The following is a 21,123-nucleotide window of genomic DNA, read 5'->3' on the forward strand; positions in this document are numbered from 1 at the left end:
AAGACGAGGGCCTTGGTGACACGTTACATCTTCACCATGCTGGCAATTTAAAGAAAGTCAGTGAAAACATTAGAAAAGTTGCAGAAAGTCTGACTTTAAGGATAAATCATGTTATCTTGATTGATTAGAACATACATAAGTATAAAGTTTCCAGCATGGAAAAATCCCTTGCAAAACAGGAAGAGGAAAATCTATTCTTCAGGGAAGATATACAGTGAAGCTATAGTACTTGTTATTGTCTTTTTTTTTTTTTTAAATGGGAAACAATTTCCTGTTCCAAGATGAGTCTGATCTTTTGATCGTATAGTTTATTGGAAGTGGTTCGTGAAGTGATATCGATGTTTCAATTCTTGCTACTACCCTCACAAACTTCTGTCACCTGATTTCCTTTGCCTCAGACAAGAGAAGACTTGGTAACAAGACCTAGATACTCAAACTAGGACAGATATGGTAATGAGGAAAGATCACTGGAATTTGGAAAAGCTGTAATTCAAGTCTTATCATTTTAAACAGTCTCTGATTAAGTCAGCTGTTATTTTAGTCAATTTGTTTTATTGATTCACCACAGAGCTCCAAATAGCCCTATAGGAGTTTTTATCAGAACGCTTCTTATCCCAAATCATTTGTGAGGAATTGGACATGGGGTTGAACCCTTTGAGTTGGAGAAAATGAGAGATGGGACTAGTCTGGTTCTGACAAACACAATCTACACATATTTAAGATAAAATATGCTGTATTAAGAAAGTTGCCCTATCCTAAAGTCAGTATTGTCACTTTGTCTTCTTCATAAAAAATATCCTAATTTCAGTTAAAATGATTTTTGTGTCTGGCAGCTAATTTTAAATGGGTTCCCTTTTCAGCTGACATTAAGAACCGATTGAGATAAATTTATTTTTCCATAAAAGTAATATATGTCAGGACTAGATTTCCGAAGCCTAGCCCTTCAAGCAATCACAATCATTTTATAAACTGTTGATAATGTCATCTTTGAGAAAAAAAGTTTTCTTCAGTGTATAAAATGTTACATTAAGATAAATATTAAAATGTGGCAGTCTTCATTCAAATATAATATTTTAGGGAATCTTACAGAATTTTGAAATCGGTGTTTTTCAAAGAGTAAATAGCATCATTTACAACTGGCTATTTTATTCTTCCAAGGTTTCCTTTAGCTCTTGATTCTTATGCCAGGTTTCTGTAACATAAAACACAAGTTTTGATAAAGAAGTCTACTTTGTCTTCAAAGTTACATTAAGCCCACTACTATTTCTAATACTCCAAAGTAATACACTATGCCTAGATCGAAAGTGAACTTTAGGTTCAACTACAAATTATTTAATAAGCCAGATTACTAAATGACAGAATATCACATTTAAGATATGTGATAAATTAAACAGGTCTTTCAGTAATCACTAAAAAACTGAAAGTGTTACCTGAACTGAAGCAAACCCTATGTTTATTACCACATAGTAGATAACAAGCTGTGTCATTTAGCAATTTATTGTTTAGTAATTAATAGTAACCTCCACATGAAAGCATATTATGAAGAGAAATATTACTAATAGTGGCTTTTCTTAAACACGAATGCACAAAAAGCCCCCAAAACTGAATCACTGCAGCTACCACCTGCATTTAAAAACAAACTCATTTTTAGAATGAATAAAAGAATTCACGCAACGTATTGGCAGAGAAATATTTTCTGTTTCCACCAGTGTTGTCCTTACGTCCAATTTCTGCATCTTTGTCACCACCTGGTTCCTATGAAGATAATATTTCCAAGAAATCACACCAAAGTAACTTAAACTTTTTTTTTTCCAGATGGACCTTCACATCACATTAGAAACTTTTTATAATATTAACAATTTTCTTTCATCTTATATTAGAATCATATAATTTTAGAATTTGAATTGCCTAACAAGATATGACCATGCAATCATTTCAGCAATTTTCATATCACATTAGTGAAAACAAATACTAATATAATAGGATGCTAACATGAAAAACCCTAATAGAACATGACAAAACTCTTCATATTTTATTTATGCATTCTTGTTGTTCTTCCCCATTTCAACCTTTTCTACTTCGGTTTATGGGAAAGTTGCATGGGCTTGCATGTTTTTGAATATCAATTAAGTGATACTGTAATGAAACAGTAATGCAAAAGTTAAGTGCTGAAAGACCAATATACTTCTCTTGGTCATCAAGTCTTTGAATGATAATGTTTACATTTGGGTTTGCTATTTATTTCAATTAAGTTTAGGAATTGAACTATTTATAGAGAGAAAATAAAAAACTTTGTAGTTGAGTATGGAGTTGCAAAGAGTTAAAGAAATAATGCAATTATCAAGGTAATTTACTGCCTCTCCCCCACTCCAGGTATCCAGATGATAGAAATAAAAATAAGCATTTGCCTTGAATTTTGCAGGTGATTGCTTTCATTTTTTACTCTGATTCTCTTTCCTTACATGGAGCACATCCATCCAGAGCCTTTCCTTAAACCAGGTCCATGTGAGCAGGGTTACTAGCAATGCCCAGTGAAAAAGTGAACTGGAAGGAAATAGTCAAATGTCTCATCCTGAGGGTCTACCAATAGAAATGAAGAGTGAAGACACTCCACTTTTTACCCCTCCCCTTTTTGATCCACTGGGATTAAATATGGCATCTTCTCAGGTGAGGAAATCCCTTGTCCTAATGGTAAAATGCTTTGATCTTTTCAAATATGCTTTGGGTACTAAAGTTATCAAGAGTATTCACCAGGCATAGCTAAAATAAAAGAAAAGTAACTCTATGGTGTTTGGCAAGAAATATGACTCTCTCATCACCCATTTCACCTCACTCATATATTTATGGTGATCTACAAAGTCAAACAGGAAAAATTGTGGCCACCTAAGTGCCTGGAGCTTTTTTTTCCTGCCATATACCACACTATAATGGAGTAGAGATATAACATATATTTCAGTAAACAGGATTCACACAGGGTCAAAATTACCTTTGAAAAATCCTATAGGAAGTTGCCACATTGGAGGATATATTTATTTATCCTGTCTTTAATAAGTCCAGCACAACCTATTTGTCTTCTCGACTGCTATTAATTCAGTTGAAGATAAGATGAAGGCAGTGACTTGTATTTAGTGGTCAAACCTTCAAAACATTTAGATCATTCCATGGTGGGATGTTCACATTATGCGTGGCAGGTAGTAACTGAGATTTCATATTTTCTGGATCATGTTTATGTCAGGGCATGTTATCAGTGAGAAGAATGGTGGGCAGAGTTTAGATTTTTTATGTTTCTCTTCCCCCGCCTGCCAACCCTTCCTCTTATTTCCCCCCCTTTTTTGGTCAGAATAAATATAGATGACAATGGGGAAGTTAAGTATGTCTGTAGTTATCTCCATTATAATTACTTGGCTAATTTTCTGTCTTCCCTTATAATATAGCTTGCATGAGCAGAGCACAAGACTAGCTTTATCTTATTCACTGTTATGTTCTCAGCACCTAGTTCAGTACCTACCATGAAAAAGGCACCCAGGAAATATTTAATAAACAAAGAAACCATTCAACCATCTTAATCCTGGTAGACTCATGTACAGTTGACTTAAAAGCTAAAACTAATGCAGGAGCAATGTCACCAACACGGTGACATACGTTGTTCTTGGCTTCATGTCCCCTCACAGGAAGAACAACTATTAACTATTCAAGAACAAGACACCACTGTGAGATTTGAGGTAAGGCTGAATTACCCCCTGCACCTCAGAGGTCAAGGGAAACTGCATTAGTAGAGTAAGAGAAGTGGCTACACATTGACCAATTTGCCCCTCCCCCAGGAGTGTGCAGCACCATGTGGTGAGGTCTCCTTTGAGCCTCAGTTTCCTCTACAAGCCTCCCTTAGCATTGTGGGTTGCTTTGTGAAAAACCCTACTCTAATCTTGCACCATGGAAAATGCAGGAGAATCTTTGGGGCTCAGCCCCTGACAATCTGACTGTGACAGAGTAGAGGGGAGGAGCTAGCACTAACCAGCATGTGGATCTTGGCAGACTGAGTTTATACCTGTAGAACCCAAGTGGTAATCCTAACCAGTGGTTTGGCTTATCTGCAGAGCCAAGTCAGAAGCACGCTCTGGCCAGGGAACTTGGTAGGGTGCAGATCTCCTGATTCAGATCCTCAAATGAGGAGATTTGCTGGCCCTAGAGCCTGGTTTGCCCATTCTCAGGCAAGGTGCTGAGTCAGAGCCCCACCTACTATGAAGAGTGTCTTCCAGCCCTATCTTACCAGAAGGGCTTGAGACCATTCCTGGAAGTGGTGGAGCCCACTGACAAAAAAGTGAGCAGAACAGATTGTCCTCAGAGCAAAGCCAGTACTGAGTATGGAGGCTTCTTGTGCTACACACAGGCAGAGGGAACGATCCACAGTCAAGGAAGGGGCTCCTGGCCCTTTCCAAGGAACAGACTGTTTGGGAAACTGGAAGTAGCCTGGAGTGACCCCTTCCTTTCCTGCCCAGGCAAGGGGGCTGAGACATAGCCTCACTCATTGTGGGGAGTGTCTTCCAACCCTCTCTGACCAGAAGGGCTGGTGAAAACCCCTGAAAACACTATCCAGGTGCCCACTTTAAAAAAAAAAATAGAATTATTTATATACTTAAGAGAGGAGAGTGGATGGGGGAGGGGCAGAGGGAGAGAATCTTTGAGCAGACTTCTTGCTGAGTTCAGAACCCAGCACAAGACTTGATCTCACGACCCATGAAATTATGACCCAAGCTGATACCAAGAGTCAGACTACTTAACTGACTGAGCCATCCAGGTGCCCTGACCTAACAGACACTCTATTCAACTACTGCAGAGTACACGTTCTTTTCAAGCACACATGGAACATCTTCTAGGGTAGACCACATATTAGGCCATAAAACTTTATATAATTCAAGAAGATTTAAATCATACCGAGTATTTTTTCTGCCTACAATGCCATGAAACTAGAAATCACTAACAAGAGAAAAACTGGAAAATTCATGAACACATGGAGATTAAACCACACTCTTTTGAACAAGTAGATCAAAGAAGGAACTAAGGGGGAATAAAATTTTCTTTTAAAAAAAATTTATTTATTTGAGAGAGAGAGTTCACAAGCAGGAGAGAGGGACAGAGGGAGAAGCATACTCCCTGCTGAGCGGGAGCACATTTGGGACTTGATCCCAGGCCCCTGAGATCATGACCCAAGCCAAAAGCAGCTGCTTAACCAACTGAACCACCCAGGTTCCTCCTTCCCTTTTTAAAATTAAAAAAGTTTCTTGAGACAACAAAAATGGAAACAGCATACCAGAATTCATGGGGTGCAGCAAAAACAGTTCTAAAAGGGAAGTTCATTGCAATAAGTGTTCACAATAAGAAATAAGAAAGCTCCCAAATAAACAACCTAATCTATGTCTTAAAGAACTAAAACAAAACAAGACAAGACAGAACAAAGCCAAAAAACAATGAGCCCAAATTTACTTAAAAACATCCAACTTACTAAGACTAAATCAGTAAGAAATAGAAAATCTGAATAGACCAATTACTAGTAAAGAGATTGAATTAGTAATCAAAAATCTCCCAGTGAAGATCTCATCACAGGATGAGATGGCTTGATTGGTGACCAAACATTTAAAGAAGAATTCTTTAAATTCTTTCAAACTCTGTCAAAAAATCAAAAAGGGAGAAGCACTTCCAAATTCATTTTACAAGGCCAGCATTATCCTGATATTAAAACCAGAAAAAAAGATGCTACTTGAAAAAAAAACAAAAAAATAAAACGAAACTACAGGCCAATATCCCTGATACATATGGATGCAAAAATTGTCAATAAAATACTAGCAAACCAAATTCAGCAGCACACTAAAATGATCATTCACTATGATCAAGTGGGATTTGTTCCTGAAATGCAAGGATGGTTCAACATATGCAAATCAAATACTGTGATACATCATATTAATAGACTGAAAGAAAAGAATCATATGATCTTCTCAGGAGATGCAGGAAAAAAAAAAGCATTTAACCAAATTCAACATCCATTCATGGTAAAAACTCAATAAATTAGACATAGAAGAAACATATTTTAATATAATAAAGGCAATAGATAACAAGGCCATAGTTTTACTATAACTGTAGCTAACAAGTCCACAGCTAACTTTATACTCAATCGTGACAGGATGAAAGATTTTTCCTCTAAGTTCAGGAATAACACAAGTGTTCTCACTCTTACCACTTCTCAACATACTATTGAACATCCTAGGTAGAATAATAAATAATAAGAGTAATAAATATAAGAGTAATAAATAATAAGAAATAATAAGAGTTGTCATAATTGGAAAGAAAGAAGTAACATTCTGTTTGCAGATGACATGATTTTTATTCATAGAAAATCCTAAAGACTCAACCAAAAACTTGTTAGATTTAATCAATGAATTCTGTAAAGTTGCAAGATACAAAACTAACATACAAAATTCTGGAGCATTTCTGTACACTAACAGTGGAATTTCTGAAAAGAAAATAAATTGATTTCATTTATATTATCATCCAAAGACAATAAAATACTTAGGAATAAATTTAACAAAAGAGGTCAAGGATTTCTATATTGAAAACTATAAGATGCTGATGAAAGAAATTGAAGACACAAATAAATGGAAAGATACCCTGTGTCTGTGTATTAGAAAAATTCATACTGTTTAAATGTTAATACTACTGAAAACCAGCTATAGTGTCAGTACAATCCTTATCAAGATTCCAATGGCAGTTTTATAAAAGTATAAAAAGCAGTCCTAAAATGTATATGGAATCACAAAACACCCGAAATAGCCAAAGAAATCCTGAGAGAGAACAAAGCAGGAAGTATCTCATTTCATTTCATCCTATACTATAAAGTTATAGTCATCAAAATTGTGTTAAGAGTATAAAACAGGGGACGCCTGGGTGGCGCAGTTGGTTAAACGACTGCCTCCGGCTCAGGGCGTGATCCTGGAGTCCCGGGATCGAGTCCCACATCAGGCTCCCAGCTCCATGGGGAGTCTGCTTCTCCCTCTGACCTTCTCCTCGCTCATGCTCTCTCACTATCTCTCTCTCTCAAATAAATAAAATAAAAAAAAATAAAAAAATCTTAAAAAAAAAAAAAAAGAGTATAAAACAGACATATAGAACAATGGGAAAAAATTCAGCAGTCCAGAAATAAACCCAAACATATATGGTCAACTAATTGACAAGGGAGCCAAGAATACTCAAATGAAGAAAAGACAGTCTCTTCAAGAGTGGCACTGGGATAATTAGATATTCACATGTAAAAGAATGAAACTGGACACATATCTTATATCACTCACAAAAATTAACTTGAAATGGAGTAAAGACTTAAATGTAAGATTTGAAACCAGGAAATTCCTAGGAGAAAACATAGACACAAAGCTCCTTGACATGGGTCTCGGAAACAATTTTTGGATATGATACTTAAAACACAGCAGTAAAATAAAAAATAAACAAGTGGGACTATCTCAAACTAAAAAACTTCTTCAGAGAAAAGGAAAGCATCAACAAAGTGAAAAGACAACTTATGGGATGGGAAAAATATTTGCCAACCATATATCTGATAAGAAGTTACTGTCCAAAACATAAAGAACTTGTACACCTCAGTGGAAAAAACCCCAGATAACCCAATTAAAAAGTGGGCAAAAGACATGAGTAGAATTTATCCAAAAAAGACATAAGAAAAGTCAGCAGGTACATGAAAATATGTTCAACATCACCAGTCATTAGGGAAATGCACATTAAAACCACAATGAGATCTCATCTCTTGCCTTTAAAATGGCTATCATCAAAAAGACAAGAGATAACAAATGCTGGTTTGGATGTGGAGAAAAGGGAACCTTTGTGCACACTTGGTGGGATTGTAAATTGGCACAGTTACTACAGAAAACAGTATGGAGAATCCTCAAAAAATAAAAAGTAGAACTATCATAAAATACAGCACTCGCACTTCTGGAAATATTTCCAAAGGTAACAAAAACATTGACTTGAAAAGATGCACTCCTATGTTCATAGCACTATTATTTACAAAAGACAAGACATGGAAACCATAAGACTAGAAAAATTTTGTAAAAATGAAGTTCTTTTTATTAACTAGTAAGAAAGTAGTACATCTGTTGAATATAAATCTGGGCATGATGTTAGCCTAATAATTAAAATCTGACCTTATTGTAGGTCACAAAAATTGTTTAATTTCTTCATTCATCTTTGCATACTGAGAAGGAAAGTGGCCAAAGGAAATGCTGGTAAGCTGGGATATATCAAAGCAACCATATTATGTTAAAAGAACAAAATTAATTTTGCTTTTATCACTTTTTTTTGATGCTGTAAAGGTTATCATGATTTGTTTTTTCTCTTCAAAAATTTTATGTGAAAGAACCAAAGATTATGTAAGAGTTCCTGTTTGAAAAATTAAAACAAGAAAAACAGAAATGATGAAAGCAATATGGAATACTTTGGGAGCCATTGCTAATGGAAGTTCAGTGGGCACAGGGGTGGCCACACCTCAGTTTTGTATTGACCAGGCAAAAATGGAAGGAAAGTGAGAAATCTTGGGTTCATCAACATGCAGATCTTTCAAAGAGCACATTAATGATTTGTGTGTAATGTACTTGGTTTCCTAGAGAAAATAATTTTCTTTTTCTTTTTCATTGATGGCAATGCTGTTCTCAGGGAACAATCAACACAATGGTTACTCTTCCCCTTTTCATATTTGGGGGATAGCCATAATAATCTCTCTCTGCACCACTTTGTTTCCAGTGTGGGAATACTGGAGCCATCTTTCTACACACATCTTAACTGTGACAGATATAAGAAATTCCACATTATATGCAAGTTCTTTATGCCTCCTGAGATTATCTTGATGAGTAGGGTGGGGATAAGGGGGTAGGGATACAAGAAGCCAGAAAGGCTTGTGGTAGAATTTCTTCATTTGTTGAAGCACTATGAAAAACAAAATACCTGGTCAGAGTGGCTATATTTGGGAATTGTAGTTATGTGTAGGCAGGAAGTAATACACTCTCAAAACATCAGGTGAAGGGAGGAAAATGAGGTGATTGGGATGGTAATTACAGATTAAACTCTATGTTAAAGCTTTTTCATTTCATATTTATCTGCCTTTAGGTAAGGTACTTACCTCCCTTATTCTTAGGTTCTTTCTCTGCAAATGGAGATCATAGAGTACTTGCTTTTAAAAATTATTGAGAAGATGAAAAAAAAAAAAAAAACCCAGGCAAGATGGCGGAGGAGTTGCAGACTGAAATGACATGAGGTTACAGGAGTTCAGCTAGATAGTTATCAAACCATTCCCAACACCTACAAACTCAACAACAGATAGAAGAGAAGAAGAGCAGGAACAGAAAATCAACCACTTTCTGAAAGGCCCCTCCCCTAGAAGATCAGCAGGAACATCCAGCCAAGACCAAGCTCACCAATCAAGAACAGTGAAGCTCCAGAGCTAGGGGAAAACAACGCATAGAATTCATGGCTTTTTCCCATGATGCTTTAGTCTTGCAAAGTTTAATTTTTTTTAAAGATTTTATTTATTGGGGTGCCTGGCTGGCTCAGTGGGTAAAAGCCTCTGCTTTTGGCTGGGTCCTGGGATCGAGCCCCACGTCGGGCTCTCTGCTCAGCAGGGAGCCTGCTTCCTCCTCTCTCTCTGCCTGCCTCTCTGCCTACTTATGATCTCTGTCAAATAAATAAAATCTTTAAGATCTTTAAGTAGGGAGAGCCCGACGTGGGGCTCGATCCCAGGACCCTGGGATCATGACCCCAGCCGAAAGCAGAGGCTGTAACCCACTGAGCCACCCAGGCTACCCCAATTTAAAAAATTTTTTTTTCTTACTCTATTTTTAAACTTTCCTCTTTTAACATTTTTTAACTAATTTATCTTAACAATAACTTTCTAAAAAAATTTGTTTTTAAAACCTTCATTGTTATAGTCATATTTATCCCTGCATTGTATTTAACCTTGTTTATTGTATACATACAGTTTTTTTTTCTTTAAAATTTTGGGATACAATTTATTTTAACAGATCAAAATAAACCCTACATCTAGCACATGGCTTTGTTCTAGCCTCCAGCCTGAACACATTCTCTCCTCTTATATTTTTCTTTTTCCAACAAACTTATCAATTCCTTTTTTAGAAAAACTTTTAAAAATTTTCATCTTTACAGTCATATTCCATCCTTTCATCAGGTTTACCCTTATTGTTGTATATATATATGTTTTTCTATCTTTAAAATTGTGGGAGGTACTTTCTTCTAAGAGACAAGAACACACCTCAAATCAAGTGGGTGGCTCTATTCTATTCACCAGTCTAATATATATATATATATATATATATATATATATATTTTTTTTTTTTTTTTTTTTTCTTCTTCTTCTTTTTTCCCTCTTTCCTCTCCCTCCAGTTTTGGGTCTCTTCTGATTTGGTTAGCATACACTTTTCTGGGGTCTTTGCAACCCTTGTAGTATTTTATTCTCTTGTTCATATGTTCCTATCTGGGTAAAATGACAAAGGGGGAAAACTCACCACAAAAAAAGAACAAGAGGCAGTACTGATGGCTAGGGGCCTAATCAGTACAGACATTGGTAATATGTCAGATCTAGAATTCAGAATGACAATTCTCAAGATGCTAGCTGGGCTCAAAAAAGGTATGAAAGATATTAGAGAAACCATTTCTGAAGAAATAAAATCCCTTTCTGGAGAAATAAAAGAACTAAAATCTAACCAAGTTGAAATAAAAAAAGCTATTAATGAGGTGCAATAAAAAAATGGAGGCTCTTATTGCTAGGATAAATGAGGCAGAAGAGAGAATTAGTGATATAGAAGACCAAATGATGAAGAATAAAGAAGCTGAGCAAAAGAGAGACAAACAACTACTAGACCATGAAGGGAGAATTTGAGAGATAAGTGACACCATAAGATAAAACAATATTAGAATAATTGGAATTCCAGAAGAAGAAGAAAGAGAGAGAGGAGCAGAAGGTATATTGGAGCAAATTACAGTAGAGTGTTTCCCTAATATGGCAAAGGGAACAAGCAACAAAATCCAGGAGGCACAGAGAACCCCACTCAAAATCAATAATAATAGGTAAATAGCCCCATACCTCCATTACAAGTCTTAGTGACAAAGAGAAAATCCTGAAAGCAGCTCGGGACAAGAAGTGTATAACATAAAATGGTAGAAATATTAGATTAACAGCAGACCTATCCACAGAGATCTGGCAGGCCAGAAAGAACTGACATGATATATTCAGAGCACTAAATGAGAAAAACATGTAGCCAAAAATACTATATCCAGCTAGGCTATCACTGAAAATAGAAGGAGAGATAAAAAGCTTCCAGGACAAACAAACACTAAAAGAATTTGTAAACACCAAACCAGCTCTACAAGAAGTATTGAAAGGGGTCCTTTAAGCAAAGAGAGAGCCTAAAAGTAGTAGACCAGAAAGGAACAGAGACAGTATATAGTAACGGTCACCTTACAGGCGATCCAGAATCTATAAAGAACTTATCAAACTCAACACCCAAAGAACAAATAATCCAATCAAGAAATGGGCGGAGACATGAAAACACATTTATGCAAAGAAGACATCCAGATGGCCAGCAGACACATGAAAAAATGCTCAACATCACTCAGCATCAGGGAAATACAAATCAAAACCACAATAAGGTACCACCTCACACCAGTCAGAATGCCTAAAATTAACAAGTCAAGAAATGACAGATGTTGGTGAGGATGCGGAGAAAGGGGACCCCGCTACATTGTTGGTGGTAATGCAGGCTGGTGCAGCCATTATGGAAAACAGCATGGAGGTTCCTCAAAAAGTTGAAAACAGAGCTACCCTATGACCCCACAATTGCACTACCGGGTATTTACCCTAAAGATACAAATGTAGTGATCTGAAGGGCCACGTGCACCCGAATGTTTATAGCAGCAATGTCCACAATAGCCAAACTATGGGAAGAGCCTAGATGTCCATCAACAGATGAATTGGTAAAGAAGACGTAGTACACAATGGAATACTATGCAGCCATCAAAAATGAAATCTTGCCATCTGCAATGACATGGATGGAACTAGAGATATCATGCTGAGAGAAATAAGTCAATCAGAGAAAGATAGTTATCATATGATCTCTCTGATATGAGGAATTTGAGAGGCAGAGTGGGGGGTTTGGGGTGTAGGGAAGGAAAAAATTAAACAAGATGGGATCCAGAGGGAGACAAACCATAAGAGACTCCTAATCTCACAAAGCAAACTGAGAGTTGCCAGGGAGAGGGGGGTATGGATAGGGTGGCTGGGTTATGAACATTGGGGAAGATATGTGCTATGATGAATGCTGTGAAATGTGTAAGCCTGACGATTCACAGACCTGTACCCTTGGGGCAAATAATACATTATATGTTAATAAAAATAATTAATAAAAAACAAAATTATTGAGATGAAATAGGATAATGCATCTAAACGGCTTAGCCAGTTCCTCCATCAAGTATTGATCTTTATTAAGATGCTAGAAGCCTGCTTTAGACCACCCCTTATTTCTCTCTCAGGTGGAGAAAAGGTAGGCTTGTGAATGATACTGCATATGTGAATACAAAAATCTCAACTAGTGCCAGGGCATATATTTTGGCATTTAGCTATTTTAAGAAGTGGAAATTTTAGAATTGTTTCTGGACTGTCTTTTTGTCTTTTAAGATATTTCAGAAATTACACACATTTCCTATTTTCTTAATTTGCATTTGTTGTAATTATTGTTCAATTGTCTTTCAATCAAGCTTGAAAAATGCAACCAACTTAGCCTATTCAAGTCTTTTGGGAATAGATTTTAAATGAATAAATAAGACTTTTCAAAATACAATAGCAGATGAGTGTATCTTTACTGATAGTATTATATTTGATAATGTGTAAGAAAATAAAGAATGTGTATTACTTACATATTATGTCCTTAGCAGTGCATTTTGGAAATTCTTTCGTTAAATACTGTGCTGTGCTTATAATATTACTCAATATTTATTTTTTACAAATATCTTTAAAGGTCTTTTTTACTTAAGAAAAATAATTTCCCTTCTGGTTTTCTTATGTATCTTCTCTCAAAGGTGTTTATTTGATTAACATAGTCTTCCTAGATCATTTAGGGTTAGAGAAGTCAGATTATATTCTTTAATTAGTTCCACATATATTTCTTATTACCAAGGTCTTGCCAAATTCAGTGCTTTGTGAAGAGAAACACAGTTTTTACCTGGCAGAATAAGGGCCAAGACTAGGACCTAGATCCTTCCCTCTTTCTGCACATTTTATATTACCTGTCACCATTCCTTTACGTAACAATTCTAAAGGGCCCGTGTGAGACAGGAATGTGGTAACTAAGACAGAAGCACTGGGGGCCGTGTTGAGATCTTTTTTTGAAGCCACCCAACTCTCTGAGGGTTCTTGAGGTAGAGGATGACTTGAGATGTGGCACTTCTGGCTTGTGGCAGAGTTCTTAGGTTTTTGTCCTAACACTTCCATCCAGGTATAATAAAAAAAAAAAATAGATTCTACAATGCTCAGAAAGTATTTAAAATTTTTATATTCTCATTATAATATACCTAGCAAAATTATCTGACATATCACAAAAGCTTCTGATTTTATTTCTTTAGTGTATCCCAAGGAACGCACACTTTTAAAAAAATTCATTTCTCATAAACAAATAAATTACCCTTTGTTTTGGTGTTCTTTCATCTGTCTGGCTATATGTTATTATAGGACAGGTTTATAATAATGGACATATATGGCATATGTGATTGTGTCTGACAAGTAGTATACACTCATTTTTAGTTTTTGCTTTCTCTTGGAAGTGTGATATATATATATATATATTTTATACTTATATAAAATATATATATATATATTTTAGAAGTTTTTATTTTAATTCCAGTTAGTTAACATACAGTGTTACATTAGTTTCAGGTGTACAAATGTAGTGATTCAACACTTCCATACATCACTGGTGCTCATCATGACAAATGTACTTCTTAATCTCCATTGCATATCTAACCCATCCTCCCACCCACCTCCCCTCTGGTAACCATCAGTTTGTTCTCTATAATGAAAAGTCTATTTTTTGCTTTGACACTCTCTTTCATTTTTTTCCTTTGCTTGTTTGTTTCTTAAAATACACAGATGAATGAACTCCTAAGTTAGCAATTTTGCTTAGCACCCTATTCTCTAGCTATTTCTGTGTCATTGCCAATGCTAAGATCCCATTCTTTTTTATGGCGGAATAATATTCCACATCTTTTTTATCCCTTCATCAGTTGATGCACACTTGGGATGCTTCCATTTCTTGGCTATTATAAATAATGCTGTTATAAACATAGGGGTGCATATATCCCTTTGAATTACTGTTTTTGTGTTTTTGGGTAAATACCCACTAATACAATTGCTGGATCATAAGGTAGTTCTTTTTCTAACTTTTGAGGCATCTCCATACTGTTTTCCACAGTGACTAACCAGTTTGAATTTCTACCAACAGTGCATAAAGATTCCCTTTTCCCCCACATCCTCCAATACCTGTTGTTTCTTGTGTTTTTTACTTTAGCCATTCTGACAGGGTGCGGTGATATCTCTTGGTGGTTTTGATTTGCATTTCCCTTATGATGAGTGATGTTGAGCATCTTTTCATGTATCTGTGGGCCACCTGTAGGTCTTTTCTGAAGAAATGTCTATTCATGTCTTCTGCCCATTTTAAATAGATTATTTGTTTTGGGGGGGTGTTGTGTTTCATAAGTTCTTTATATATTTTGGGTACCAGCCCTTTACTGGATATGTCAGAAAATGTAATGGCTACAGTTCATTTAAACAATACATAAGAAGTGGTTTCTATATATCATACCTCTTTTTTCTATCACGGTGCTGACTGATGCATATAGATAATATGTTTCTGTGTGTATGTATGTATGTATGTGTATATATATATATACACACAGTTATATATATGTATGTTGTATATATATATATATATATATATATATACACACATACAGTTTTAAAGGGGGTACATGTTTTTTAAAGATTTTATATATTCATTTGAGAGAGAGAGAGAGAGAGAGCATGACTGGGGGGTGAGGGGCAGAGGGAGAGGAGCAAGCACACTCCCCACTGAATAGGAAGCCCTTTGTGGGATCATGACCTGCGCCAAAGGTGGATGCTTAACTGACTAAGCCACCCAGGTACCCCTGTTTCTGTCTATGTTATCAGTTTTTTAAGAAACAACATGCTCATTCTTCTCATTATGAGACAAATACAAAGACATTTGTGAACACGCCAGGGTAGAATGGGATGGGTAGGGGATACTCAAAATAACAAACATGACTTTGTGTTTTCTTGAATCTGTTCTTAAGTGACAATTTTACTCCAGATTGGAGAACTCATTACTTTTATTCTAAAACAGATATGTGTACAGTAAGGTAAGGTCCAAAATTCATATGAGATTTAATGCTGAAGTGTTGAGATATTAAGAAAATGTTAGCCAGATAATAGACCATTTTGGGTTACACTCAGAGGCCACCAGGAGATTCTCTCTCTCCCTCTCCCATTGTTCCCTCTTATTCATGCTCTTTGTCTCTGTCTCTCTCTCAAATAAATAAATAGTAATGCCTGGGTGGCTCAATTGGTTGAGCCTCTGACTCTTGGTTTTGGCTTGGATCATGATCTCATGGTCCTGAGATTGAGCCCCAAGTCAGGCTCTATCCTCAGTGGGGAGTCTGCTTGTGGTTCTCTCCCTCTCCTCCCCTCCTCACCTGAATAAAAATAAATCTTTAAAAATGAATAAATTAAAAAAATATACTGTCTTCAGGTGAACTGTTGCATTTTTTATCCTAATTCAATTTAAGAATTGTTATGAGTCAGGCTCTGGATAATTTTGTCTTCTTGGCACAAATTCCCAATATAGAATATATCATAAGAACTTTATTTCTGATGCTGGGAAAATTCCTCTGCAGAAGATCAGATAGGGATGCATTTTATCTAGGCTGGACTTTTTTGTTTGTATTTGTTATTTTGACATTTCCCATGTATCCATTAAAACAACATTGTTTAGAATTTATGGATGTATATATGTTTAAATGTATGTTTAAAATATAATTTTAACTGCTGATACTTTTTCATGTTGAAAGACAGGAGCCAGCAGAGTCACATAATATGATAGTGTGAGAGGTATATATTCTTTCTGCTTGCAGGGACGAGAAGGAGCTAATAGAACACTATAAACTGCTTCTTCCAGAAACCTCAGCAGAAACAAAGTGTTCAGCTTTTAAATCTAAGCATAATAATTTTTAATGAATAACTTAGACCCCACATTTCATTCACATGTACATGGCACTAAGTAGTTACTTTTCCTTGGAGGATTACTATCTAAAAAATATCTAAAAGTTTGCAGAGATATGAACCACATCTGAGAGCTTTTAAAAAGTATCCATAGTACTTTTTTTTCCCCCCACACTACAGCATTTTACTAAGGAATATTTAGATGAGAATTTTGAAAAGTAAGAAAAGTTAAAACCTTTAAATAAAGAATCCATCCAGGTTTTCCTTTGGATGCTGACAAGTAGGGAAGGGAGCCAAAACTTGCAGTACAGTTAATACAGAGATGTGCCTCATCTGTTGAATGCAAGGAAGTACTTTTTCCTTTTGATTCTTGTGATATGATCATTATGTTCTCTGAAATCTGAACTCCAGTCACTGTGGCAAAGGGTCTCAAACCTACAGTGGTTTTTGGTCCCTTTAGTCTCTCCTAAATCTACAGTGTAGTAACCATAGTCTCATTCATCTTCCTGATAATGCATTAGTTAAAAGTATTTCGGACACAGCCCAGACCCTGACATCAGGCGTAGGAGATCACTGGAATAAGGGAGCAATTTTTTTTTTTTTTAACAAGGCAACACATTAATTTTTTTTATTTAAATGATAATATAAAGCAACAAAGAGACATCACAATGATAAGAAAATTATTCTTAAGTGTGTAGAGGGGAAGAGATTATTGTGGACTATTTTTTTAAATATTTTTTTTAAAGATTTTATTTATTTATTTGACAGAGAGAGATCACAAGCAGATGGAGAGGCAGGCAGAGAGGGAGATAGAGGGAAGCAGGCTCCCTGCTGAGCAGAGAGCCCGATATGGGACTCGATCCCAGGACCCCGAGATCATGACCTGAGCTGAAGGCAGTGGCTTAACCCACTGAGCCACCCAGGCGCCCGATTATTGTGGATTTTTAATTTTTTTTAAAGATTTTATTTATTTGAGAGTGATAGAGAGGATGTACATGTACATGAGTGGGGGTAGAGGCAAAAGGAGAGGGAGAAGCAGACTCCCCTCTAAGCAGTGAGCAGGGATCCCAATGCAGGTCTTGACCCCAGCACCTGGGATCATGACCTGAGCCAAAAGCAGACACTTAACCACTGAACTATGCAGGTGCAGGTTTGACCAATCTGGAAAGGCTAATGAAAGACCTGACATGAAAGTTAGATATAAAAGAATGAGTACAATGTAGATAAGTAGGGAGACTTTCATGCTAAAAACAATAATCATATCAGAGAATGAAGACAGAAAAGCATAAAATAAAGAAGACAGTGAGTAGAAGATTATAGTCATTGTATTACCGTTTCTACCTTCTCAGAAGAATGAAAGACTTACGGTATGACCACATGAGCAGGTGACTACTTCTGGCCTACACATTAAATTCTTGTCCAAGACCCACCACGAGAACTTCTTTTCCCTTAGCCACAATGGCTGGCAGTGTTTCAGAAGTGTTTGCTCTGTCAGTCTGGGTCCCAAAAAAGAACAGTGTGGATTAGAGGACCAGCTGAGCCTCAGAGACAGGTAGGGGGCATGCTGCAGGTGGATTCTTTTTGAGAAAGCATTTTAATTTTTCCTTTTTTTTTTTTTTAGATTTTATTTTTTTATTTGACAGAGAGCGAGTGCGCAAGTAGGCAGAGTGGCAGGTAGAGGGAGAGGAAACCTGATGTAGGGCTTGATCCCGGGACCCTGGGATCATGTCCTGAGGCAAAGGCAGCCACTTAACTTACCACCCAGGTGCCCAGAATTTTAATTTTTCTTGATTCCTGTGATAGCTTTTGATCCTGGGAATCATGGTACCCTATTGAATGCCTGGAATTCATTGTGAACCTTAGAAGTACAGTCCTGCCTCGAATTTTCATTTCTGCTTATTTCTGAGGAAGTAGTTTAGAACTGTTTTTATGTGGTTCCCAACTCTGTGGGGAAAATGTAGTTGCTTTGAGGTTTCTGTATAAGAGTCCATGTCTTTGTATTTTTGTAACTGTGTTCTGGCCTTTTTCAATGAACTAAAACATTTCTGTATCACACTGTCATGATTTTATTCATAATCATTTGCTTATTATTAATTAGGAAAACATTTTATGGAAATATACTCCTTTCTCTGACAGATAGAAGAAACACATAGCCTGGTATAGGTAATTTTCAACACTTGAATATTTGCAGATTCTATTCAAAATTTTTACCAAAACTTCTAGGAAAAAAAAATTCTAGGAAAAAAATTCTAGGAAAAAATATGCTTTTCCAACCAACTAATTATTAATATAGCAGAAAGAAATTTGAAAAAGTCATGGGATTCTTACTGTAAAGGGAGAAAATTATCTGAACAAATGAATTATTTGACTCTGGTCTCTTTTCCTGTTCAAATTTGAAAGTAAATTTTGTGGATTAAAAAAAAAATAACACAGATATACAGAAAACTTGAACTGTTCGACAAGCCAGTGTAAGACAAAGCTATGAATCAGAAATTTTTATTTTATTCGGCAATATCTCTATCTGTCCTTATATGCTTTTTCCTTCTTGGCAATATGTTACTTTTCCAATTATCTTCTAGACAAATTCATGCTATGGTTTTACTTTCTTTCTAATTTGTCTCTCTTCCTTCAAAATTTACCTGTATATATCTCTTTGCTTCTCAGTCATTAAAAATAATATAAGGTTTTATCTAATGGCTTAATGTAATAACTCTATTGATAACTTTACACTTTCTGAGGACTTCTAGAGATAAGCATTCTAAAAATTAATTCAGAGAAATTAAAAGATGGTGGCAGAATTAGAAGTACCATGGACTATGTATTTTTGTCCTGACAGAATTTTTGTAAGCATCTTTCAAATTACATCTTCTTACTGTTGTATGATAACTATTCTCTAATATTAAACACATTGAATTCATATAATAGAAATGGTTCACTTGTTATTTGCAAATGGAATTCATTAATTATTAGAGTGGTTTACATTCCAAAGTAGTTTCATATGCATTTTCTCATGTGATTATCTCAATAACCATATGAAGAAGAACACATATTCTCACCTTTGTACAAATGAGAGAATTGAAGCCTTAGGAAAGTTAATAGATTTGCTCAAGGTGGCCAACTATTGTATGGTAAGAAATAGGAAGAGAAGCAAAGTCTTTGGTTTCTTAGACAGGTAATTGTTCCACCGTTATTACTTAAAAGATACAAGTTATTGAAATTCAGTCTCATATCCTCTCCTTTACTCAGTACATATATATTAAGTACCTGTAATATGTTTTGATCCATGGGAGGTACCAACAGGTACAGGCATGACTTTGCTCAGAAGGAAAGGCTTTTCTGGATGGGAAGGTTAAGGCATCCAAACAGATTACTGTGATGTAAAGTAGGAAGTTGAAAGTGCCACAGCTGAGGAAGAGAAAGTGCTGAATGAATCTAGAAAATTCTGTAACTTAGAAGGGAATGTTATAGTCTTCATGCTAGGATGTGTACCTAGGCATGGCTCTGTAGGATGTCTAAGATAAAGGCACATGGAGATAAAAGAGGAAGAGAGTAGGCAAAAGCAAAGGGAAGACTGAGAGCAAAGATAAAGAGAAGGAGAAGGATATAGGATATAGAACTTGTCTGCATTTTGCTTGCTTCACCTCAATAGCATTTTCTATTGCCACCACCCTAATAATTATTTATATGTTTTGAGGGAGAATCATGGAGGATCACGGAGAACCACAGTACTTAGGCATGGTCAGTTAGAGTTACAGTGGTCCAAGATTATGGTCCAGACTATATTTTCAAATATGTTTTCTTAGTAAACAGCTGTGGGAAGAGAGAGAGAAATGGATCCTGAGCAAAGGAGAAAAATGTTTACTGCCCACTATAAAATATGTAAGTTCCTTAAGCTCAAGTTTCCTCTCCAGGCATTTTCTTGAGCTTGTCTGTGGTAGCCCTGTGGGATTTGGGGGCAAGGCAGATTCACAGTATTATACTGATGTTTATACTAATGGTTGTGTCATGATTACTCAAGTCCCCTGTGTTTGGTTCAAGAGTATCATGTCTTCTGTCAGTGTAGGGTAATGGAGACAGGTTAGCTTGTTAGCTTTTAGGCAGGATAAAATTTCAGACCCTTATTTTCTGATGTTTTCTAGATTAGTAAACCAACATAGAGATTTTTAGAAAGATACATATATATAGAGAGAGGTTTGTCACACATTTTTTTTTAAAGGTCTGGAGATTAAATTGAGCCTGAGTCCAGATGTTGCTATACTTTTCAGTTACATGAGCCAAACCATTTCCTTTCTTGCTTAAGCTTTCTTAATTTCCTGCCACTTGCAACCAAAGAATCCTGATTAATCTTGTTATATGAGAACCATAAAATAATTGATTTTATCTGAAAATGTAAGATGTGGGAATGAAAGATTAGATTGAAAATGGACTTCTGGAATAGCTGGGGATGTGACTTGCAAAGAACTTAAAGAATGGGATCTTCCCATGAGATTGAATATTTTTGCATACACTTAATTCGTGAATACCAAACCAAACCAAACAAAACCCCAAACAACCCCTTGTTCCTGCGTGTTCTATGTACGTACTCAAGGAGTGAAAAAGACTATGTAGTCTTTAATTATTACTGACTTTGAGAAGACAAGGAATTTACCCATAGGCAATTTCAAGTCAGGTGTCTTACCTGAAGCTCCACTGAGGCCTGGGGTAAACCATAGTTTCTGTGATTGCCTTTAGAGACTCTGTATCTTCTTCAGCATATTTCACTTGAAAGTATA

The sequence above is a fragment of the Neovison vison genome, chromosome 1 (genome assembly GCF_020171115.1).
Source record: "Neovison vison isolate M4711 chromosome 1, ASM_NN_V1, whole genome shotgun sequence".
NCBI lineage: Eukaryota > Metazoa > Chordata > Mammalia > Carnivora > Mustelidae > Neogale > Neogale vison.